Below are 26,510 nucleotides of genomic sequence, written 5' to 3' on the forward strand. Positions count from 1 at the left end.
AATGGCAAATCAGAAGCACTATACTCAGTAACTCCTGGATTCAAGACTCCTTATGATCAATACTAAAAAAAGAAGTGAAGACAGGGCATGAAATGCCTAACAGGAAAAGGGGCCAAGGCAAAAGCAAAATTGCTCTCACTTCACCTTTTTGAGGAAGAGCATCTCTATATGCCAAACCTTTTCTTAAGCTTCTTTAGAAGTGTCTCACTATATGCTGCAGAGTTTTTTTTTTTTTTTTAATGACAGCCTCTGAGAAAATTCAGTGATGGAGATTAGCACATGGCTTTCTTCTTTCCTTTTGTATTCATGATTCATTAGCTACTCTGACCAGACAGTCCCTTGCTGTGACACTACATGTTTCCTTCCAAGAGATAAACTGAGATTATTTTGGCAAATAAATGTGTTAGCCCTTCACATTTTATGTTTGTTATTCTACTCAGAAATTTTTGTTATTTTTGTTTACTTATTTATTTACCATCAGCTCAGTTCAGTTCAGTCACTCAGTCGTGTTCGACTCTTTGCGACTCCATGAATTGCAGCACTCCAGGCCTCCCTGTCCATCACCAACTCCCGGAGTTCACCCAAACTCATCTGCATCGAGTCAGTGATGCCATCCAGCCATCTCATCCTCTGTCGTCCCCTTCTCCTGCCCCAATCCCTCCCAGCATCAGGGTCTTTTCCAATGAGTCAACTCTTCGAATGAGGTGGTCAAAGTATTGGAGTTTCAGCCTCAGCATCAGTCCTTCCAATGAACACCCAGGACTGAAATTACAGAAAGGGGTTCAGTCTGCTTTGGCCACCTTATGTCTATGCTACGGTTTTCTGGTGTAGGGCAACAGTGATAATGACTGCCTTATCAACAATTACAATTCAAAGAGGCAGACTTGTCCACAGGATTTTTATTCTAATCTAGACTCATTATCTTAACCCCCTCTGATACAAACCAATTTGTAGTCAGAAATGATGGCTGAATGATAGTAGAATCAATAGGAAGTTATAGAGTGTCTTGGAAAATTGCTTCTTGGTGTTTTTTGGCAGGATTCAAATGCAGAAATTTAACAGGAGATACAGAAATGAGTCTAGACTGCTTAACTCTTCCTTTATAAAGGAATAAAGTTATAATTACATTTGTATTCAGTGCTGCTTACTGGTGACAGTAATAAGAATAAAAACAGTATCAAGTAACAAAGACCAGAGTACTCAGAAACTCCAATTAGCCCAGGCTAACAAGCCTTCATAGGACATTGCACTATTCCATGATGATGGATTCCTATTGCCTTTTTTGCTTATGCATCATCAGGAATTTCTTTATTTCTCAGCTATCATCCATGTTTTGAGATGGCAAAGTAAGAGTTCTAATGTGTATCATCTTGAAATTCCAAGGGCATTATTAAATAAAGATTATTTCTAAGATTTTCCTGATATCTCAGTTGGTAAAGAATCCACCTGAAATGCAGGAGACCTCCGTTTGATTCCTGGGTCCAGAAGATCCTCTGGAGAAGCGATAGGCTACCCATTCCAGTATTCTTGGGCTTCCCTTGTGACTCAGCTGGTAACGAATCTGCCAGCAAATGGGAGACCTGGGTTCAGTCCCTAGGTTGGGAAGCTCCCCGGGAGAAGGGAAAGGCTATTATTAAATAACGATTATTTCTAAAAGCTAAAGTCAGTTGAGAAACATGTAGAGGATGGCATGACAAAGTCTATGGTCTTATTGAGACATATGTTTTGTAAAGTAAACCCACAACATCCCAACTACTTATTTGCAAATAATGGTTTAATTTCAATGTCAGCCTAATTGTATAATACCTTGATAAAGGTAAATTAAAAGTTGTAGGTATATAGACAGAGGCACAGAATGATATTTCACAATTGATCTTTTTTCTCAGATAAATCTCTCAGATTTATCATATAAATTGCTCTTTACAGTATCCTTTTGAGGTCCAAAAGAAAATAATTATATCAATCCTCATTTTTCAGAAGCAAAAAAAAGATTAAAACTCAGGTTAAAATGTTTACCCAGGATGACATAAATATTAGAGCTGTGAGTAGAACTCATGTATTCTGATTCCATACCAAGTGCTGATTACACCATACTGTAATCACTAATTACACTATACTGTACACTGTTGTGGGTTTACATTACTTTCCAATAGTCTAAATTATCACTATGATAGTATTCTCAATAAATCATTAAGACATTCAATAATTACTTACTGACTGTATGCCAGGCACACTTACAGGTTTTGTGTTTACACAAAATGTGAAACAAAATCTGTACCATTACAGAACTAACATTCTTGTGGGGGAGATGGGTAATTAACTAATTAATGTATATACAACAAAATAGCATGAATTTGTATATGTTTAGAATAAGAAAAAGAATATCACACAAACTGGTTATTATATCACATACCTTATAAAAACTCCTTCAGCTCATCTTTCCTTCTAGCTAAATTCCATTCTGGGGCATTTTTATAGAAAATGTCGTCACACTGTTGATTATTGTTAATGGTAAATGATTGTTTCTCATAACTGATGTTTCCTTCCTCTTAAAGAACCTTTGCTACTATAATTTCAGATTTCTTTCTGCCTTTTTAACTCTATCTGAGTGGGGGGCTGTTCCCATTGATTTTATTTGTTAAATACACATAGCATAACTATCCTTTTCTTCTTCTTGGATATGAATGGCCTTCGAGATGCTTGCATTTTACTGGTCCTTCAGGAAAAGGCCTTCTAGGACAATCTAGGACTGAGTCTGTCTGTGATCCTGACATTCAGCCAGGAAAACTCATCTGGCCAACAGATATAAAGCCAATGGTTCACTGTAATTTTTTAAGATTTTTTTTTTTTAATGTGGACCATTTTTAAAGTCTCCATCAAATCTGCCACAACACTGTTTCTGTTCCATGTTTTTGGTCCCTTGGCTATGAGGCACATGGGATCCTAGAGCCCCAGTCAGGGATTAAACCCATACTCCCTGCACCAGAAGGTGGAATCCCAACCATTGGACCTCCAGGAAAAGTCCCTACATGGCTCACTTTAGATTTTAGGATGAATGAAGATTTTGTTTTGGTTCTGTACCTGCTATCTACTTTGTTTTATATTTCAACTTGTTCAGAATCCAAGTAGAAAAGAAAATGTTATTTGAGGGGTGGACCCTTCAATATCAATTTACTTATCTTTTCCCTTTTATCCCATACTCTCTTGACCCAATTTCATTAGGGCTTTCACCATCATTAACTCTGCTCTTGTCAAAGTCACTAATGCATTCTACAATCTGAAATACATGATTCATTCTAACACATAACCTTAGTCAGTGTCTCTGTTGCATTGAACACAGTTGCTTACCTCCTACATCTTTAAAACACTATCTGATTTTGTGGAAGCCCCACTAACCTGATTTATTTTTCATCTCACTAAATACTATTTCTCAATATCCATTGCTGATTCTTCTTTTCTACTTTGAGGCTTTGACTTCTCCCTTTTATATAGATTTGTGCTGCAAGTGATGCCATCCAGTTACAAGGCTTTGAGTATCAACTTTATATGCTGGTTACCACAAATTACTATCTTTGACACGCCCCTAAATTCTAAAGTTTAACCCAAATGTTACTTGACATTTCAACTTGTGATTCTACTATGCATCTCAAAAGTAACATGTTGAAATGCTAACTTTTCTCCACACCTGCTACTCAAACCTATTAATGATTTTAACAGTTCTAGTTCAGTATACCTTAGCTTTTATCTCTTTGTATTTACATTATATGAAAAAACTAGAAAGGTTTACTGACTCCCCTTTCAAAGTGCACCAAACTCTGACTCCTTCTCATCACCTCTACCCCTATATACATATCTTACTTCTAATGAATAGCCATCCCTCATCTTCTATGATTGCTTTATCTGTGGTCTATCCTTGTTCCATTAGAGGCTATTCTCCACACAACAGCTAGACTAAGTCCTCAGAACTATAATTCCAATTATGCCACTGCCCTCCTCATGGCTTCCATTTGATTCTCTTTATACTCAGAATGTCACAGATCTTGCCATGGTCTGTAAGGTGCCCTGGCAAGCTTTGCCATGTCACCCTGGGGTTACTGTCTGAATATTCTCATTTTTTTCACTGCCTTCCAGCCACACTTACTTCCTCTATCTATGCTTCTTGATTAGCTACATACTACTCACCTCAGGATCTTTGCAAAGGAGAATGCCTCTCCATCCTAAAGTTTATTCTTTCGCTTCACACAAGATCTGCTCAAATGTGCCCTCCAAAGAGACCCCTATCTCTCTCCCCCTCCTCCACCTATCTATTGATCAATTAGCATTTTCTACTAGAATATAAGATACTTTATGTTTATTTCTTTTTTTTATATCCAGGTCAAAATGGTTACTGACACATAGTAGGTGCATAATTGAATACTTCCTGAATACATAAATCAAAGGAATCTCCAATCCTGTGAACCCATTAAAAGGAAGTGAAATAAAATGATAATACATTAAAAGTGGAAGAGGGTCAAATGATAAAGTATAGATTACAGAACTAACTCCCAAATTTTAGAGTTTCAAAATACTGTATGTATACATAATATCAGGAGATATTTTGGTTTATTCACAATGATTTCAATCTCATAACATTTTCTTCCTGTTATAAACAAAAATACCACACCCTAAGCTGAGTCTCACTAATTTCTGTATTGATAGTCTATCAACAATTGAAGAGAGAACCTGGATACATTTATTTCAAACCTTCACTCTATTCAATCAATGTCTGCCAACATTTCTTTGCATCTTATATCAGTTCAGTTCAGTTCAGTTGCTCAGTCGTGCCCAACTCTTTGCAACCCCATGAATCACAGCACGCCAGGCCTCCCTGTCCATCATCAACTCCTGGAATTCACTCAGACTCACGTCCATCGAGTCAGTGATGCCATCGAGACATCTCATCCTCTGTCGTCCCCTTCTCCTCCTGCTCCCAATCCCTCCCAGCATCAGAGTCTTTTCCAATGAGTCACCTCTTCGCATGAGGTGGCCAAAGGACTGGAGTTTCAGCTTTAGCATCATTCCTTCCAAAGAAATCCCAGGGCTGATCTTCAGAATGGACTGGTTGGATCTCCTTGCAGTCCAAGGGACTCTCAAGAGTCTTCTCCAACACCACAGTTCAAAAGCATCAATTCTTCGGTGCTCAGCTTTCTTCACAGTCCAACTCTTACATCCATACATGACCACAGGAAAAACCATAGCCTTAACCAGACGGACCTTTGTTGGCAAAGTAATGTCTCTGCTTTTCAATATGCTATCTAGGTTGGACATAACTTTCCTTCCAAGGAGTAAGCGTCTTTTAATTTCACGGCTGCAGTCACCATCTGCAGTGATTTTGGAGCCCAGAAAAATAAAGTCTGACACTGTTTCCACTGTTTCCCCTTCTATTCCCCATGAAGTGATGGGACCAGATGCTATGATCTTCGTTTTCTGAATGTTGAGCTTTAAGCCAACTATTTCACTCTCCATTTTCAATTTCATCAAGAGGCTCTTTAGCTCTTCTTCACTTTCTGCCATAAGGGTGGTGTCATCTGCATATCTGAGGTTATTGATATTTCTCCCAGCAATTTTGATTCCAGCTTGTGTTTCTTTCAGTCCAGTATTTCTCATGATGTACTCTGCATATAAGTTAAATAAACAGGGTGACAATATACAGCCTTGATGTACTCCTTTTCCTATTTGGAACCAGTCTGTTGTTCCATGTCCAGTTCTAACTGTTGCTTCCTCACCTGCATACAGATTTCTCAAAAGGCAGGTCAGGTGGTCTGGTATTCCCATCTCTTTCAGAATTTCCCATGGTTTATTGTGATCCACACAGTCAAAGGCTTTGGCATAGTCAATAAAGCAGAAATAGATGTTTTTCTGGAACTCTCTTGCTTTTTCCATGTTCCAGCAGATGTTGGCAATTTGATCTCTGGTTCCTCTACCTTTTCTAAAACCAGCTTGAACATCAGGAAGTTCACGATTCACATATTGCTGAAGCCTGGCTTGGAGAATTTTGAGCATTACTTTACTAGCATGTGCTGCTTCTGCTGCTAAGTTGCTTCAGTTGTGTCTGATTCTGTGCGACCCCATAGAGGGCAGCCCACTAGGCTCCTCTGTCCCTGGGAGATGAGTGCAACTGTGTGGTAGTTTGAGCATTCTTTGGCATTGCCTTTCTGCATCGTATATAAATTCTTCTAATTATTAGATATTTTAGTTGAGAACATTTTATGTATGTACTATTCATATGAAAACAAACATCAGAGTAGAGTTGGGTTGAAAATACTGTTCTACAGTAATGATGTAATGGAAAAACAACAAAATTATAACAAAAGCAACAAAATATCTGAAAGACACACACACACACACACATCATGCTCTGCCTTATGATCACCGTGATGCTGCTAATAAACAAGACAGTAGAGGATTCTTCTCTTCCTCAATATGGTGGCCATATTGCTATCAGGAGTGAGTGCCCGGCGGACAGTACCTGAGGCCAAACCTGCCTGGATACAGAAAACAGTGAGGGCAGAGACATGCCTGGAATTAAGGGTATAAAGGGTGCTTGGACACCATGGCAGACCAACCAGTGGTCAACTTTATATGGTAAGCCCATCTGACAGACATGAGGACTGTAAACAGGACAGACATGACTCTTTGCTTTTTAAAGTATTTTAGAAATATTTACATAGAGGATGAGCTTAAAGAAAAACATATTTTTGAATGCTTTTGCACTATTGAAACCCAATATTAGTTTATCTGAGATAATGTGCCTTAAATAACATTGGGTCTTATGTTAGTAAATTGGCATACTTGCATATATACTTAAAATATTTTTTCTTTAATTCTTCGTGTGTTTATGGTAAGATTTCCCCCCTCATCAAATATTCCTGATATTCCTGCAAAAATATGTTAGTATTCATCCGGCTTCATACTATTCCTCAAAATTTATGTTCTGATATGCATCTAAAGTATTATTTCAGAACATTCTATTCTGCTATAAAAAAAAAAACAAAGTAAATACACTAGGATAATAGATAAAACTAAGTATAGAAGCAAGATGTTTGAGAGATGTGCTATATATAAATATTGTAAATAGAGTATATATGTACATAAATAATGTAAATAGAATACATATGTACTGAACATTGTCAGAAAGGGATAAAGGACCAAGAAGTAAGAACCATTCATGATACAATTAATGGGATACATGGAGAATAGGATGATAATGCAGAGAAAAACACATGAGTCACATAAGACACTCAATATTTATGTCCTCCATTTATCAAGCTCCATTCTGGTCATATTGATTCTGGTTCCAAGTGCCCTTAACACTACAGAAATCCATAACAGTTCAACACATGTTTTTCCTTTTTTTTCTCTCCTGCATCTTACTCATATAGGAAGTGTGTATTGGCTCCAGGCACTTTCTATCTGTTAACCCCCCTTATTTCAACCTCATCATCAGAGGATACTGCTTATGTGTGAGAAAGTGACAGGACATGTGAAGATGGTTGGTGGAACAAGGACCCAGCTAGGGAGCCCCTTCCACCACATCTGTACCCTGTTCTCAGCGTGCTGCCTTATCCTTTCTCCTCCCCCTAGATTTTTGCCACAACTTTTAAGTTCATTTGTAAACCATGTTATTCGTGCATCTTAAGTTGCTCTTAACAGGCTTTACTGATTTGTAACCTCTGGAAGAACCTGGTTGAGAGCGAATGTGAAGGTTACCACTGTATCAGTGTAATTTATCACACGAAAGACGCTCTCATGTGATGATCAACTGTAATGCTTCCTATCATTTGTCATCATGATGTAATAGATTTGTTACTACAATTTGATGGTGCTCTCCACAGAGCAAAAATATAAGAAAACTAATGTTAATAGAGTGAAATTGATCATTTAAATCACCTAGTAAATTGGCCCAAAGAAGTATTTTTCAATGCAAAATGAAATGTCTTTTGCTTGGACAAATATATATATATATATACCTTTCCAATTAAATAATATTCATAATATAGTATATTGTTATTTAATAGTTTGACTCAAGATCCAGAAAACTGAATAAATCTAGCAAAAGGATAGATTAGGGCATACTGTGAGAGAAAGGCAATCACAAATGGCCCAAGGCAGTGACTACAGTAACTGAAGCTAGCAACCAAGAACAGCTTTTTAAAATAAACAGAGTGGAAAAGCTTTAGTTCTGAATTCCTCTTTGCAAAAAGGAGTAGGAAATAACAAAAAACTTTAAGTGTGCATGAGTGTATAATACACACTTATCAATAAATTACAGCAAAGATTTAGACTAATTTTATCTCAAATTACTTGTTACTATTTAGCTAAACAAGGTTGCAGGCAGATTGGAAGAAAAATGGTAATAGTTTCAATGGTAGAAATGTCAATTTCTTAATAACAAGGAAAGAAGAACATTTTAGATTATGATATTCGGATGATTTAAGACAACTATCGATAAAAACAGATGAAGATGTTCTCAACTAACAGCCAGAATTTTATTTTTTGGATGGATTTCCATGCCTTTCTCCAGGGGATCTCCCCAACCCCGGTCTCCTGCATTGCAGGTAGATTCTTTACTGTCTGAGCTGCCGGGGAAGCCCTTAAAGAGAAAAAGAAAGGACAAAAATTTCTAATGAAGTGGGGTGGGGTGGGGTGCAGGGGTAGAAGGAGGATGGCGGATTCTGTTTGCTCGGCACTTCCATCACATGTGAACTGAGAAAGGAGGAGGGAGGCATGAAAGAGAGATGGGAGGGAGAAAGATGGAAGGAAGGAAGGGAAGGTGGGAGGGAAAGAGGGAGGGAAGGAAGGAGGGAGGAAATCAAGGAAGGACTGCAGATATCCTTGATCTTACAGTGACTGCTTTTAACTCTAATAGCCTGGAGGGAACTGTCGCTAAATCTTAATTCTTGCTTGAGTGATTAATGAAAGTCTAACTTGATTTCCTAGTTGATGAAGCTTAAAATTATAAATCATACTTCGATTTATTTTTTTTTAGCTCAGGCTACAAGATACAGATAGTGTAAAAAAACGATTGTATTTTGAATATTTAAAGGGCTGATTTTTTGGTTGGATTATCCAGGCCCCCTGTTTCTTTCTCTCCTGCTTCCTGATGTCTGCCTTTGGGCCATTTCACTGCTCATTAACACCTCCATCTCTGTGGGTAAGGGGCTGGGGAGAAAGATTTAACCAAATACCTTCTGTGCCTTGAATAAAAGAAAGAACAGAAGTTATTAGTAGAAAGTTAAATTTAGGGAATACATATGAAGTTCAATTATCCTGACTTGTTCTTTCTCTATTTCTATGAGCAACTGAGAATTTCTTGATTTATATTTTATTCAATCTCCTACAAATTTTCTCAAAAAATCAATCATCCTGAGCATGGGTTAGCAAATCACACCAACCCAGATTGCATTCACTGCTTCACTTCCATCAAGTATGAGGTTTGAGACCTTGACAAGTTATCTGACCATTCTGATTCTGTTTTCTCTATAAAATGCATAACCTGAACATACTGTGAAAAATTAGACAGCATTTTAACAGCTCATTAAAGGGACTAAGATATATTAGAGCTCAAAAAATGTCAGAAACCACCTACCTCTCTTTCCTCTTTTGTCTAAGGAGAAAAAAAAAAGAAATTTAACATTTTACTTGCCTTCACTTTATTATCTTTTAAAAAAAAAATTAAGGATAAGACTGTATTTTTAGGACTCTTAGTACTTTATGCTGATACCTTGAACAATAATGTGGCAGAATCCACCCAAATCTCATTTTAAACAAACTCTTTTTCAGGTTCTGTACTATGGTTTAAGGTTGTTTTACATGAGTGTAACACATATAAAAATATAAAAGAAGGCTTTCTTTCCAAAAACTATGACCAAAAATGTTTTTTGTCAAAGGGGAATACTTTATGATTACCTAAAAAATATACAATGTATGGTGTAAAGATTCTATTGAAAAAAAATCAAATTCTGATGCATATTTTTTGGGTCTGTCTATATATTTTGATTTTTTTAAATTGTAACTTTATATTTTTATTGTTTTAATTAATAACATTATTAAAAATGTTGACCACAGATCAAATTTTATTTTATTTTTATTTTTTAAATTTTATTTTATTTTTAAACTTTACAAAATTGTATTAGTTTTGCCAAATATCAAAATGAATCTGCCACTGGTATACATGTGTTCCCCATCCTGAACCCTCCACCATCCTCCCTCCTCATACCATCCCTCTGGGTCGTCCCAGTGCACCAGCCCCAAGGATCCAGTATCGTGCATTGAACCTAGACTGGCAACTCGTTTCATACATGATATTATACATGTTTCAATGCCATTCTCCCAAATCTTCCCACCCTCTCCCTCTCCCACAGAATCCATAAGACTGTTCTATACATCAGTGTCTCTTGCTGTATCAAATTTTAATTTCATAATTTATTGGTCATTTAATTTTGTTTTCTTGCTGCCATAACAAATTACCAACAATTCAACAGCTTTGGATGACATAAAATACTATAAGTCAGAAGTCCTATACTGATTTCACTGTGCTAAAATTAAGGTTTAATCATGGCTGCATTCCTTTCTGGACATTCAGTCATTCAAGGCAATGGTGAAATGCAGTTTCTTCTGGTTGTGGGGCTGAGATTGTTAACCCTCCTGGCTGTCACACAGAGATGGAGTGTCTGTGTGCATGAGTCTCCTTTTTATGTGTATTCCTATGGTTATAAAATTCTAACAAAATAATTTGTCATGATTTTTTTCTAATTTTAAATAAAAGTTCAACTGCAAATAAGAATACACTTCTGCTATAATACATCTGAATTTTCATTGCTGTCTTTTTTTTAGATCATTTTTATCAATGATTATATATTAACTAATCTCATAAGATTATACTAATGTTTTTATATGATGCTACATATAAGCTAACAAATTATGGGTCTCCTGATCAACTCTATAGGAATATACATAATAACTTAAAAATAACCAATGAATTACCTATATGTTTAATAAAATAGTAATCCCCTATATAAATACTTTTATACGATGTTACCTATAAGCAACATATTATGTGTCTCCCGATAAACTGTATAGGAATATACATAATAACTTAAAAATAACCAATGAATTATCTATATGTTTAATAAAATAGAAATCGATTAGAAATTAAAAATTGAATTTCTATATTTGTATTTTCTTCTGTAAAGTGAGATAAATTAATAATAATTCATAGCTTACATATGTGAAGTAAATCTTTTTTTCTAGGTAAAATTGCTTTCTTTGTTTCTCCTTTAATACACATATAAGAACAGTAATCCAAAGTATTTTAGAAGGGTGACTTTTTCCCTGATTATATTCTTCCTTAGTCTGGTATAGCTCTTTCTATCAGATTCTTCTTTTGGGGTTTTTCTTTTCACTTGGGGGTGTGGTGGGGAGAATGGCTAGTTGATTGTAAACTACTCCAAGAATTTTATCTTATTTATTAATACTAAATTAGAATAAGTATGCTTATTATTCCAGATAAAGAACATGACCACATCTTTTTTTGGTAGTGTTTTTATTTTTCTTCTGTTTTTTTTTTTTTAAGGCTTTAACTCCTTCCTCTCTGGATGTGATCTGATCACCTAGGATTAAGAATGAGAGGTAACTTTGGGGTAGCAGATACTGTGACCCATTATGGCCCAGCACCTTCAAGAGGGTGTTTTACCCTGAGAAATAACTGTCCTATGAAGTAAAGCAATGTGTTATTTAAAGCTGTGATTTTGGACTAAGGCTTATTTAGGTACAAAATTCCTACCATGAATGGAACTTTGACATATCTCCTCCTCATAAGCGTGCTACCCCTACTCTTCATAGCAGTGGACAGATGAAAATATCTAGTCTCATCTGTGGTGCTTCAGACCTGACCTTCTTGAGCAAGTGAAGTAGAAGGAACCAGCGATTCATCCTCAAGCATGCTATCCATCCACTCAGGAAATCAAGCTCTTCCCTCCTTCCTTAGCCTGTTCTTTCCCCTAAGAGCATCAGTGCTCTGATGCTCAGCTCTATATCTGCTCACATTTATCTCTTCATACTGTGAGGTGACAGAAAATGACAATTTAATACAGATTGCTCTGGATATTTTGAAAATCCCTCATCTAAGTGTAACTTTCAAGAGAAAGCAGCTCAGCCCAGTTTTGAAAATACACTGTCCAAGGGCTCTACATATCTTACCAACAGCAGCTCTTAATACACTGAACAATTTTGTCCAGAATTTTATAATTTTAAAAGACACATCATGGACAGTATCAAGTGTCTCTTTGACACATTAAGCAGAAGTAATGTAGGAAGTATTTGGAAGAATAACAGAAATAAAGGGGGCATCTGGGTGAGTCATCTGTCTTCTACATTAAACAGAGTAGCTCATAGTATACATGCAAATACAAACACACACACACACATATGAATACACACAAACACACACACACACACATGAACATTTTGTTTGAGCTTTTAAAGGAAATGGCTTTCACCAATAACAAATCATTAAGCAGAGTTTATATATGATATGACCAATTATTATTCCATTTTATTTTAATGGAAATAAATATCGTTAGATTTTCTCACATGCCATTTTGAAGTTCTTGGTTGACTCTGAAGTAACACACCTTTTTAAAATTACAGTTTAAAAATCAACCGAGATTTCTCCAAACATTATGTAATAGATAACATGTTTCTTTTTGTAGCTCATGAGCTCAACCACTTAATCATAATTTTATGATGAAGTCGGGGTTATTTTTATATCCAGTTTTGAAGGTTACTATTGATTTCATTATTGCTTAAGAAAAGTCAGAATAAATTGTATAAATCTATATTCATATCAAAATATTACACAGTATTTCAGTTTTCTTTGCTTAAATCTTGATTACATTGAAAGATAAAGCTGGATTCATGGGAAATATAAAACTATCTTTTTCTCATCAAGTGTCTACTTTTAATAAAATATTGTCAAAATAGAAACATGCTCTATGTCAATTCTTTTTTAAAAAAATAAGTGTGCCTAATTATAATATGCCATGGTGACTGGCATGAATTATGTTCAATATTCAGAAAGGCAGTATTATTCCAATAAAAAAATATAGAGAGCTACCTACCATGACCTTGCAGAATATACTAATTACAGGTTTTTCTCCCAAAATATTTATACAAGTAACAATTCTTATTTCCTGTGGCATTTTAAGAAAAACTGCCCAATCAGCCATAAATATATCAGTATACCTATAAGGTTCCCTACCCAAATGGCAATTTTATTTTCAATTTTATTTGGTAAGCAGATATTGAATATTTGAAGGAGACTGTTTCAAAAGTCTAGAAGATGAAAATGGCATTCCTATTAATTAGAGTTCTTTTTATTCTGGTGGACAACTGAAATGTCATTTGGAAAGTTACCTTGATGTTGTGGTAGCCTCCAAGGACATTGCCAAGCACATTATCCCAGAGCTGGGGGTCAAGACTAAATTAAGATGCAGAGATCATATAGCCTATTACATTATATAAAATAAGGCAAGAAACAAAGGGAAAGATAAGTGATTGGCTAACACTTAAGACATGGTGAATGTAGGGTAGAAAGAACACTCTACCTTAATTCTGTATTAACCAATCTTCTTATATTCTCCCTCTTTCTCTCTCTTTGACATATCAGATTTCCCTTCTGATCATATGCATACAAGATGAGACACAGACAGCAAACACATACTTGCTCCATCAGAGTGACTCAAGGCCAACTACTCCTTGAGAGACAATTGTATCTCCCCAGACAACCTGATGAATAGTCCCTTTTTAAAAAAATCTGTTTCTGGTGGTGGTGGTGGTTTATGTCTGAGGAAATAACATGAATGGGACCAGAATGAGACCATAACCAGTTGTTACCAGTAGAAGGAGGTGAAATTTAGGGATGATATAGCTATTAATACTAATCTGGAATTAATAAAATATGTCCCTTATGATGACATCTTTTTCCATCCTTTCCATCTGTAAGCAACATTCTTATCTGCTCTATCTTTTAAAACATATATTCCATTTATTCTATCTTTAATGAGTTATGTTTCTGATTTACTCTCTGAATTTCATGTATCTTATGAATTCTGCCTAAATGTCACAAACTATCAGATCATCTAATATCTATAAATAGCATTTTCAGGAGTATAATTTTCTGTTTTGGTTTTGTTCTCTACAGAATATCTTTAATTATACTGCAAAGACTTATTACATAAAAATTTTTGATCTTCAAAACTTTTTCTTAACATCTTGCCAATTAATTTAAACAGCCATTCACAACAAAAATGATCATGTATCTGCAATGGCTTAGAAGCAATCTAACTTATATTGAACAACATCATCCAGGTGGCAATGGATTTTTGAAGTGTCATAAAATGAATACTGTTAAGTATTGGCTTGGTCAAAAGGTTTATTCAAGTTTGTCCATAGATAGTACAGAAAAACTGGACAAACTTTTTGGCCAATCCTATATTTCACTACCATGTTAAGAAATGTGTGAAGTGCATGAGATGCTGTATTCTCTTTGAGCTGCTTTTTTGTTCTGTCATAGTTTGAGAGAGGGATCCCAGAGAATTGTGCTTCAGGCTTCTTCACTCAACTTCTTCAATAATAACTTTCTTACTAAGTTAAATAAATCTCTCTACAGTAGTCAGATTGTGTTCCTACAAACTTTTTTAATGGAATACCAGAAAAATGTATGTTATATTATTGAAGTTAAGAAAAAAAAAATAAAGACATCCAAAAGTTTCCAAGTTTGCCTTGATGCTAGTAGATAATTACTTCAACTATTTTGACAGTTGACAAACTAAATTCTTAACTCATGACCATGACCCAAACCTTGGTCTGTACTGTTTTGCTTGAAATTCCCATTTGTTATGATCGTTCTGATAACTAACCATTTCCCTCACTTTTAATTTTTGCCTTACAATGTGTCACTGTTATCCCAACTCAGCAGTTGGGTCTTCTAGAAAAATCTGCTAATCCCTCAAGGTATATTACCAAATATTTCCATGGAATGCCCTCTCTTGTCTGTTTTTTCTGAAACTCATTTTTTTCCTTTATCACTTTCATAATATAATTGACTATATCATCTAATCACGCAAAAAGCAATCAAGAAAAATTAGATTTAGTTCATATACTGGTGGCTCAGATGGTAAAGAATCTGCCTGCAATTCAGGAGACTAGGGTTCAATCTCTGGATCAGAAAGATCCCCTGGAGAAGGGAATGGCAACCTACTCCGGTATTCTTGCTTGGAGAATTCCAAAGACAGAGGAGCCTGGCAGGCTACAGTCCATGGGGTCATAAAGAGTCAGACACGACTAAACGACTAACACTTTCACATTCATATGCAGAAGTTTATTAATTTGGCTAACTTTGACATTTACATATTGACTCCACAAAAATATGTTTTTCCTTCAAAACTTGCTGTTTCTGAATTTAGAAATAAATGTTTAAATTATAAAAATTAGAAACTGTTTTTGAGATGATAATTACTTGCATGAAAGTGAAAAGTAAAATGAAGTCACTCAGTCGTGTCCGACTCTTAGCGACCCCATGGACTGCAGCCCACCAGGCTCCCCCATCCTTGGGATCCTCCAGGCAAGAGTACTGGAGTGGGTTGCCATTTCCTCCTCTAATGCATGAAAGTGAAAAGTGAGTGAAGTCACTCAGTCGTGTCCGACTCCTAGTGACCGCACGGACTGCAGCCCACCAGGCTCCTCTGTCCATGGGATTTTCCAGGCAAGAGTACTGGAGTGGGGTGCCATTGCCTTCTCTGACTGACTCTAAAGCACTCTTCAAATTCCAGTCACTGGCAGCTCATAACATGTTCCTCAACATATCTCAGGTGATGATCAAGGAGAAAAGCAAGAAAATATTTATTAATATCTTTCTAATAATTTTTCCAACTTTTTCTCATTTTCTTTCTGGATTTGACCAACATGGATGGTGATAACCTTACTGTGGCAAAGTGTTAGCATAGTTATCTAAGGGGTAATCATCAAAACATGTTGGTTGAAAAGCTTGAAATATTTCATGTTGGAAAACATATTTCAGGATTGACATTAGAAATGACACCAACAGGTATAATCTTATATTATCCATTATTCTATGTTTAATTTTGATATTGAAATCAGTTGATGGTATAATCTACCAAACAAAGCTTTTATTTTGTCTAGTTTCTTCATTCATTTAAATAATCTTGTCACTTCGAAACAGATTTAAAATCCTAGTAAAATCACCTCTGCTAGAAACTACATATTTTTTCATGCTGTAATAAAAGCAACATTTGAGAAAATTAGCAACCATCAGAAATAAAATAAGCCTGACAAATAGACATAGTCATTTTTAAAGGATATCACTAATAGAAATATAATAAATAATAGTGATTATTTATATTTGAAGAATTACATATGAAAACATGTTAAACAGATGTTCTCCTTGGTATACTCATATTTTTAGATAATATATTAATCAATAAGTTCCAAGCCAATCATGAGTATTTTCTTTCCTTGGCTGAAAGTTTAAAGAGATTGTAAATTTAATCTGAGATGGGAATCAAATGAGTGAGTTCATGATATGCTGTGAAGTGAAGTGAAGTGAAAGTCACTCCGTATGTCCTACTCTTTCTGACCCCATGGAATATACAGTCCATGGAATTCTCCAGGCCAGAATACTAGAGTGGGTAGCCAGATGTTCCCTTCTCCAGATGATCTTCCCAATACAGGGACTGAACCCAGGTCTCCCCCATTGCAGGCAGATTCTTTACCAGCTGAGACACAAGGGAAGCATAATGTGCATTTTATTATATTATAATTTTATTATATTTTATTATAGTTTCATTATAATTTTGAAGCTACATTTTCAGGTCTGTAGTTTAGAATAAAACTTCCTTGCAAGTACTGCTTAATATCTAGAGAGTTGCAGCTTTTCTCTTTTGGTACTGTTTGTTTATTTTGAGCAGTTAACTTCCTACTTCTTAGGATCTGACAAGGCTTTAATCAAGGTGTTGGTTCAGCTTCCTTCTATAGCTTGGGGTACTCCTCCAAGTTTCTGTGCTGTTGAAAGTCTACTTTCTAATTCTAGGCTCTTGCTTCTTCTTTTTTAGAGAAGTTATCTATTAACTGATATCTATCTATCTAGCTAGCTAGCTGAACTGAGGTATATATTTAATGACTTTGAATATTATGGCATTATCTTTTTCTAGAGAGGTCTCACTCTTTTTTCATTGCTAGCCAGAGAAAGTGGGGGACTGATCATCTTAATCCAGTCAGGGACTGATAGGAGTTGAAGCTGGGTTGCATTTAGTTTAAGACTCTTTTTTTGTTCCTTTTTCTTAGGTATAGTATAGGGCTTTCACTTAAGAGCCTAAAGTTTCATCAGGGAGCCTCTCTGGGAAGATCTTGTATTTTAACCCATCTTCCTTGAATATAAGACTGGAAAAAAAAAAAAAAATCCCTCCTCTACTTACTCAGAGCTTTTAGACTTATATTAAATCTCTCACACTGCAATTTCTGTATCACCAATTATTTCCAGGTAAAAAGCTGCTGATCATTACTTCCTTCTGCTAAGTCATCCCATCCTTGTGATATTTGCCCCTCTCATCCTTCCTTGCTCCAGATATCTGATGCCACTACAGATTTTTTTCTTTTAAAATCATTATCTCAATTTTGAAGTCAGTCATTCTAGAAATATTGGCCTTCCACAAATGTTTTTATCATAATAAATCAGAAGTTTTTAATTCTGTCTTAAAAAATTAGACAATTTCTTTCCGTTTTTATATCATTTTTCCTAATATTTTTTCTTTTTAATACCTTACATTTCTCTCTTGATTCTGAGTCCATTCTCCCTTGAGAGTACAGAAAAAATATACTCTTTTCTGTTATTTTTTCTTTGTATTTGTTTTATTTTTGCATTTTACTTAATTGCAGTAGAAATAGAATTCTACTGCATTCTATTTCTATCATTTCTTCCCATTTTATTGTCTGTTCTCATTTCAAGAATAATAAAGGGGAAAAAGGCCTTTTGGAGTAAACTGGGAACCTGGAAACTATGCTGCATGAATGTGAAAAAGTGAAAGTGTTAGTCACTCAGTTGTGTCTGACTCTTTGTGACCCCATGAACTATAGAGGACAAGTTCCTCTGTCCATGGAATTCTCCAGGCAAGAATACTGGAGTGGGTAGCCATTCCCTTCTCCAGAGGATCTTCTGGACCCTGGGATCAAACCCGGGTCTCTCCATTGGCAGGCAGATTTACCGACTCTCACAGAAATTCTACAGGTTTCTCATCTTATGTATGTCGGTCGCACCATCTAGTGCTGCATAATAAACTATCCCCAAATTTACTGGCTTAAAACAATGATTATTTTATTCTGTCTCATCAGTTTCTGGGTCAGGAATTCAGGCATTCCACATGCTGCCAATAGACGTCACAGAGAGGCCTCTGCTGGAGGAGCCACATTTTTGGTTTCATGTGTTTGGGGCTTTGACAGAGCACCTACAAGAAGCCTGTAGGTCAGTGCTGTAGTCAGACTTCTTATCTGACAGCTCAGAGATCCCTGAGACAGTAAGGCCTGGCTTGAAAATGGAAAGAGTCTCCTGTCCTTGTTTCCAGTGTCTCAGAAAGTCACTGCAGTTGCATGTGATTGGTCAAATCACTAAGGCCAGCCCACATTCAAGGAAGGGGAACAGTCTGCCTGTGGATGGAAGAGTAGTCAGCACTGCATGACCATCCCTAGTATATCAATATCACTTCTTAGGTTTTAGTGTTTGCCTTTGCCCCCATTCCTTTTAGGGAAAGCAGGTTTTAAAGGTGGGTTTATAAAGCAGCTCACAGCAAAGTCCATTATTTTATTAGATTATTTAGTGCTTAATTATCACTACTTAGCTTGCTCTCTCTACAGTTATAAAGTAAAATGTTGCTCTATCTCTTTCACACACTGAGTCATAAAGCTAGCAGGGTAAGCAGTCCTAATTAGAGTTTGAAATTATGTGTTATATTCATGCCGATTATAAATCCATTTGACTCAGCTCTAAATCCATACTTTACTTTTTTGATGCTGGGGTGGGCATTCTACATCTATAGTTCTTTGTCATGTGGATTCCTCTTATGCTTTTTCAGCACAAGCACTGGAGGCAGACTGAGGGGGCAGGATGAAGATAGAAGGGACTTGCTAATTTCAGTTTGCCTGTTGTTCCTATCAAAGTCATCCCATGCATGTTGCTTCACCTTGGCTGCAGCAATGGTTTCCCACTATAGTATAATCTTGCTCTTTGCAAACCATCTCCATCACCCACCCCTTCCCCACTCCACCCCCCAGGACTAGGTGGACTACTGGCTCTTCAAGAGCTCTCCTCTGAACAAATGTGGTATCGCATCAACACGTGTGTCATCTCCTCCTCAGCTATGGCTCTGTGGGACTCTTATATCTGTTCCTAAATATTAGTTGCTCTGAGGTCAGAGTGCTCGTCTGTAAGACTCCTCCTGGGTTACCTGCTAGTGGCTGGCAATCCCTTCTCACGTATCTGATTTTCAGATTATGTGGGACCCACTCTTGGCTTGTAGTTTCTGAAAAATCCAATGTGTTCCACTGTCTCTGAAGGCAAAGCCCATTTTCTCATTAATTACTATCTTACTTCATTTTGTCCTATTTTGTTCAAGTTATCCAATATCTGTTTAATGAATTTCTTGTATTGAATCTTCTCTGTTGAAGTAGCTAGGGTGTGTTTTTGTTGTTGTTGTTGTTTTTCCTAACTGAAGTCTCACAAATGCATTGTGTACTCATCTTCATTCAGTCTCTGTTTCCTTATTGACTCCCTTGGAAAAACAGGTGAAATTTGGAGACTCACTTGAATGGATAGGAATCAGCATTGTATCACCCTCCTTGTTCTCCTCAGCTTAATCTCATCATCTACCTCTTCTACCAAACAGATTCTTTAGTGTCTGAGCCACCAGGGAAGCCCATCTTCTGTCAAATATGTTAGTCACTTAGTGGTGTCCAACTTTTTGCAACCCCATTGTCTGTAGCCTGCCAAGCCCCTCTATCCATGGGAATTTCCAGGCAAGAAATACTGGAATGGGTTGCCATTTCCTACTCCAGCCTCTTCTACCAAGTATGTCATTAATTCCACATCTAGATGTTATGACTGGTTCACTATCACTCCTAAAAGCATCTGTCAAGTGGTAATTCTTAGCCACTCAAGTTAGTTTCCATTGTATTTTAATGATTTCATGATCCATATTTTGTGCCAGATTTTCCAGTTTCCCCCTCATCTTCTCATTGATAACTCTTCCGTAAAGGCCTCTGTGATTGTATGCTGCCAAACTTCTTGGATGGCCTTCTTACCAGAACTCTGCCTATGGTTCACTGCTGAGACTTTGTGTATTGCATCACTATACTCTTTACATGTGAGTTGCTGCTGCTGCTGCTGCGTCGCTTCAGTCGTGTCTGACTCTGTGCGACCCCATAGACAGCAGCCCACCACGCTTCCCATCCCTGGGACTCTCCAGGCAATAATACTGGAGTGGGTTGCCATTTCCTTCTCCAATGCTTGAAAGTGAAAAGTGAAAGTGAAGTCATTCAGTTGCGTCAGACTCTACGACCCCATGGACTGCAGCCTACCAGGCTCCTACATCCATGGGATTTTTTAGGCAAAAGTACTGGAGTGGGGTGCCATTGCCTTCTCCGTTACATGTGAGTATCCCTGATCTAATCTAGAGTAAAAAGAGGAGTGGGTAAAACTAATAACAATTTTTCACTTTTCAGTGGCACTAAAATACAAAGAGCATATATAAAGAAATAGTGAGAAATAGCTGAAGGGGAAATTTTTCTGGGTACTGTGGGAGGGAAATAGAAAAGTAGACATTTAATGTGAAACTTTAAGGGTTGTTAAGGGCACTGGAAAAAAAGTTGCTTATGAATTTTATTACTTGGGCAAAGAGAAAGACTGAATTAAAAAAAAAGAAAGAAAGAAACTGTCTTCCAGTTGCTGTTTTCTAAAAGATAGCTATTCAGGGATATGGTGGTTTCCTAAACTTTTGTATAAATATAAGTTATGGACATATTACAGAGGTCTCAGTTTTAGCACCACTTATAAATTCTCCTGGATATTACATTTAAGACGGAATCATTAAATTGTTCTTGTAAGTCTACCAGGATTGCATGAACAGTGTAACTGTTGACCTGGCAATGAACATAGACAATGTCAAACTCAGGTACAAAATCCTCCAAATCCCTTAGCACTTTGCCACTAAATCCCACTTTTTAACTTTATATTTTGGGGCTCCAAAATCAGTGAAGATGGTGATTGTAGCCATGAAATTAAAAGATGTTTACTTCTTGGAAGGAATGTTATGGCCAACCTAGATAGCATATTAAAAAGCAGAGACATTACTTTATCAACAAAGGTCCATCTAGTCAAGGCTACGATTTTTCCAGTGGTCATGTATGGATGGGAGAGTTGGACTATAAAGAAAGCTGAGTGCCGAAGAATTGATGCTTTTGAACTGTGGTGTTGGAGAAGACTCTTGAGAGTCCCTCGGACTGCAAGGAGATCCAACCAGTCCATCCTAAAGGAAATCAATCCTGGGTGTTCATTGGAAGGACTGATGTTGAAGCTGAAACTCCAATACTTTGGCCACCTGATGCGAAGAGCTGACTCATTTGAAAAGACTCTGATGCTGGGAAAGATTGAGGGCAGGAGGAGACGGGGACTACAGAGGATAATCTCATCCTCTGGTTGGATGGCATCACTGACTCAAAGGACATGAGTTTGGGTAAATTCCAGGAGTTGGTGAGGGACGTGGAGACCTGGCATGCTGCAGTTCATGGGGTCACAAAGTGTTAGACACAACTGAGTGAATGAACTGAATATAGAATATGGAGGCATAGCCCATACATACCATAGCATATTCAAGGTGAGAGAAAGAAATAAAGTACCATTCAAGTACATTTCAGTTTTAAAGTTCAATAAACAAATACCTTTAGTATGATTTGGTTTCAATATCTTAACTCGTTTATTCAATTCACTATGTAGTGATATGAAAATAGAAAAAAAAAAAAAAAGAAGAAGTTAATTTCATCCACTGAGCTGGCTTCTCCCTCTAGAGACCAGCTTTCTTACTAATTCAGTCATCTTCCTCTTACCAGATAAATTTGTGCAGTCACTCTGTCTTTTACACTAATTGAAAAAATGCTGATTTTGTGCACTGATGGACTACAAAACCTCACTGGAGATTTTCTGTGATCATAAGTACATTTGATCATTTTAAACAGAGCTCAGGGACTTGATAGCAGACAGACTAATTCATCTCTGTTTTAAAGATCTGTACCCAACATAAAGAGGCATTTTTTAATTCTACTTGTTACTTCTTCTAAGAAAAGGAATTTAAGTATTTTATCAGAATCATAATAAGGACAATTCACTTAAATAACGCAATCCAAAATCTGTATGTGACTTTTAGATATCATAAGAATGGACAGAAATTATCCATGAATAAAATTAATGGGCCTTAAAGTAAACCTATTTTTTAATTTAAACTAGATGCCAAAATTAAGAGTATGCAATTCATGCCTGCATGTCTCACCAAATTGTGAGTACATGCTACTGTTATGTTGACATCAATTGTAGATTTTCTTGTCTTCATAGATGTGATTCAACCTGAAGATCCTTGTTTTCTTTGCCATATAAATGAGTCTCACTGTCACCAACAAAGACATAAATAGTTTTATGATGCTCTTAAAGCAGATAATACTTAAGGAGTTTCTTCCCAAAATACAAGCATAGCTGTCTTTCTCAAACACTTCATTTCCGAGTTTTCCGAAGCATTATTGTTCTCACTGAACAATGATTATGTGTCAGGATCTACATTTCAGATGCTATGGATTTAATGTTCAATAAGAACATAAAGAGCATAAATGAAGGACTCTGCTCTCAAGAACTATGCATTTTCAAAAGATAATGAAACATCATTCAAAAGATAATGAAACATAAGATAATAAGGAAACATAAAAGGAAAGGAAGGAAATTAGAGGGATAGCATGGGGAGGGAGCGGGGACGGGAGTTCAGGATGGGGAACATGTGTACACTGTGGCAGATTCATGTTGATGTATAGCAAAACCAATACAATATTATAAAGTAAGTAGCCTCCAATTAAAATAAATAAACTTATATTTTTAAAAAAGAAAATAAATTTATTTGACCAAAAAAAAAAAAAGAAAAGAAACAGAACAGGTTAATGTGGTAGAGAATGACAGGGGTAGATGTTTCTTTATACAGAAGGATTGAGAAAGATCTTCATGAGACATTTATCTAGCCTGAAACCTAGGGAATGAAGAGAAGCAAGTCATAAAAACAAAACATTAAAAAAAAATTGGAAAAAATGATAAAGGTGAAAGGCAGAGGTAATGTAGATCTCTTAAAAAATGAATAAATGGGTTGAGTTAAAAACAAATAAAAAGCATAAAGGAGATTAGAAGAACTTCAGAATCACTCAAGGACATAACCATGGCTCCTGCCACAGTGTTCTTTCTCTAGGTCTACCAAAGATGGACATCTGCTTTCTACCCCTTTTAAAAACAGATTCTTAAATGATGCATAAGTGTCTGTCATGGTGCCATAACAAATAGGAACTCCGACAAATAATTAAAGAGAGTAGAAAAAGAACAGCTTTCAGACATGTTGGAAAAGTTAAGTCACCCAATAAGGGATGTTGAGGCAACTAGACTAGAAAGAGCTAAGTGTTGTCATCATCCCTAAGACTAAAAAGATAAATTTGGGAAATCATATTTTTGATATCCAGGGAGAGATGGAATCATTGAGTGGAGATCAAGAGAAAATAAAATGAGTCCAAGAAAGACTCAGCCACTGCATAAAGGTGGCCCAGAGAGACAGAAAGAGGAGAACAACTTCTCTTTCTCTCCTTTCCATCTCCTATCAGTGTCTCCTATTGGCGAAACACAGAAGCATACTAGTGAACACAGGGAACAGGAGAAGAAGAAATGCAATGTCCTGGGGTAAGCCTCTGGAGAACAAAATAGGAATGGAAAAACTGAGAATGTTTTTGAGGTGTGGGTGGTGCTAACTGAAAAGAACAAGCACAGCATGCAGACAGATACTTGTAACAAAGAAAGAGGTGTCCTAAAAAAGGCAGTATCTGAAATACACATTTTCCTTTCACATGTCAATGAAATTCAACCATTAAAAAAAAAAGTGTCCTTGCTTTGGAATATGTAAGGGAAATATCCTTCTAAAACTTAAAACTATAAAACCACCTTATTGTTTGGTATCAGTTAATTCAGCCTTAAGGGGAATGTTAGTTTTCCTTTGGGAAGAAAATTAAAATGTGGATAACAATAAAAATAGTAGAATAGCAACATAAAGCTTGTTGCAGCCATGAATGTAGTTTCTTTGATGACTGATTAATTGTTATTATTTTGAGGATAACTAAAATTCTGTAAATGTGACTATCTTGAGAACTATTAAGGGAAAAGTATGCTTCCATCTGATTGACTGAATCACAAATACAGTTTAATAATCAAAATCACTAGGTATTTTCACTCTCCCAGTCTCAAAAAACAAATTTCTCATTTATTAATTCAGTTTTGTTTCAGGTTCCTAATGGGATCCTGAAATGGAGTGCATGGTGGGCTCATTTCATTAGGTCACAGAGAATTACATCAGGGGAGGTGGTAGGATTAAAACAAAAAGAAATTAATGAGTGCAGAATTCTTTCAATCTGTATAAGTAGACCAGTAATATTAATCTTAGGCAAAAGGTTTCTGGCTCAGTTGTGAGAGAAAAAAATATGAAAAAAAAAACTGTTCGTAAAAAACAAAACAAACAAACACAAAATGTCATCCCTATTTTACTTTTGCTTCTCTATCGTCTTTACTTGAGAAAATCAATATCATCTTTTTCATCCGCAGATGTTCAAACCTATGATGCGGGTGACCTAAGGAGTAAAATCAAGTAAGCACAAAGGTTTTCAAAGATGAAGAATTGAGGAAGCTGGAGAGGGGTTCCTGACATGCCAAAGGCAGTGATTTCCAAATCCTGTTCTTTCTAGATGACTAGGGTAGATAGACTGAAATTTATGGGGTGAAGCTTTCACTCAACATGAAAAAAAAAAACTTGATAAAATATGTGACATAACTGTATTCAGAAATTGAACAAAAGTAATACAGGACTGTGATTCTTGACAGAAAAAGGACAAATGATATGAACCTCAAGATGGCATTATCTTTCTTTTTGGAAGAGTCTCTAGACTAAAGATCAAAGAAATAATTGATAAGCTGGACTTCATTAAAATTAAAAAAAAAATGTCTGTTCTGTGAAAAAAAACATGTCAAGAAAATGAGGAGGTAAACCACAGACTGAGAGGACACATTTGTAAAGGATATAATTGATTTTTTTAAAGTTATAAAAATATACAAAGAACTCCAAATTCAGTAATAAAAAATAAACAACACAATTTAAAAGTGGACCAAAAGCCTAAACACTGACCTTGCCAAAGAGGATACATGGTTGACAAACATATGAAAAGATGTTCAATGTCACATGTCCAGAAGGAAATACAAACTGAAACAAAAATGAGACACCACTACATACCTATTAGAATGGCCAAAACCAGGAACACTGACAGCACTAAATACTGGCAAGGGTACGGAGGAAAGGAACTGTTATTCATTGTTGGTGGGAATGCAAAATGGTAATGTCACTATGAGAAGCAATCTGATGGCTTCTTTTTCAGGACTTGGGTTCAGATAACAATTTTTTTTTTTAAGTGGTATGTCAACATCAATTCACTTCTACATTTCAGAGTTCTGTAGATTTCTAAAAAGGAAATGAGTAAAAATAGAAAACTAGAAAAATCTGAATCAAGTGGCTGAAGTTGCCAGAAGGTACTAACATCACAGGTGAGTAATCTGATGCCATCTGAAGTGCATTGTCGCCGTTGGAATGATGACTTAAGAAATTAAATAAAAACACCTTACGCTAAATAAACTATAAATATATAAAACAGGATATAAATATACATATAAAATATATGTGCACTTTTTAAAGATAGTAGAATATAATACTGAACATCTATTGCCATATGATTCACCAATTATGCTCCTTGATATTTACCTAAAGGAGATGAAAGTTTATGGTCACACAAAAATCTGCATACAGATGTTTGTAGCAACCTTATTCATAATTGGTAAAATTAGAGGAAACAAAGATGTGTTAAATTACATGAAAGAGTAAATAAACCGTGGTACATTCCAACAATGGAATACTGTTTGGTGTTAAAAATAAAGGAGTTATCAAGACAGAAAAAGCCACGGAAGAAACTTAAATGCATATGAATAAATGAAAAATATCAATCTGAAAAGGCTACATATACTGTATGATTTCAACTATAATGTATTTCGGAAGAGATGAAACATGGAGACAGGGGGA

Source organism: Bos taurus, chromosome 9 (genome assembly GCF_002263795.3).
Source record: "Bos taurus isolate L1 Dominette 01449 registration number 42190680 breed Hereford chromosome 9, ARS-UCD2.0, whole genome shotgun sequence".
NCBI classification, from domain to species: Eukaryota; Metazoa; Chordata; class Mammalia; order Artiodactyla; family Bovidae; genus Bos; species Bos taurus.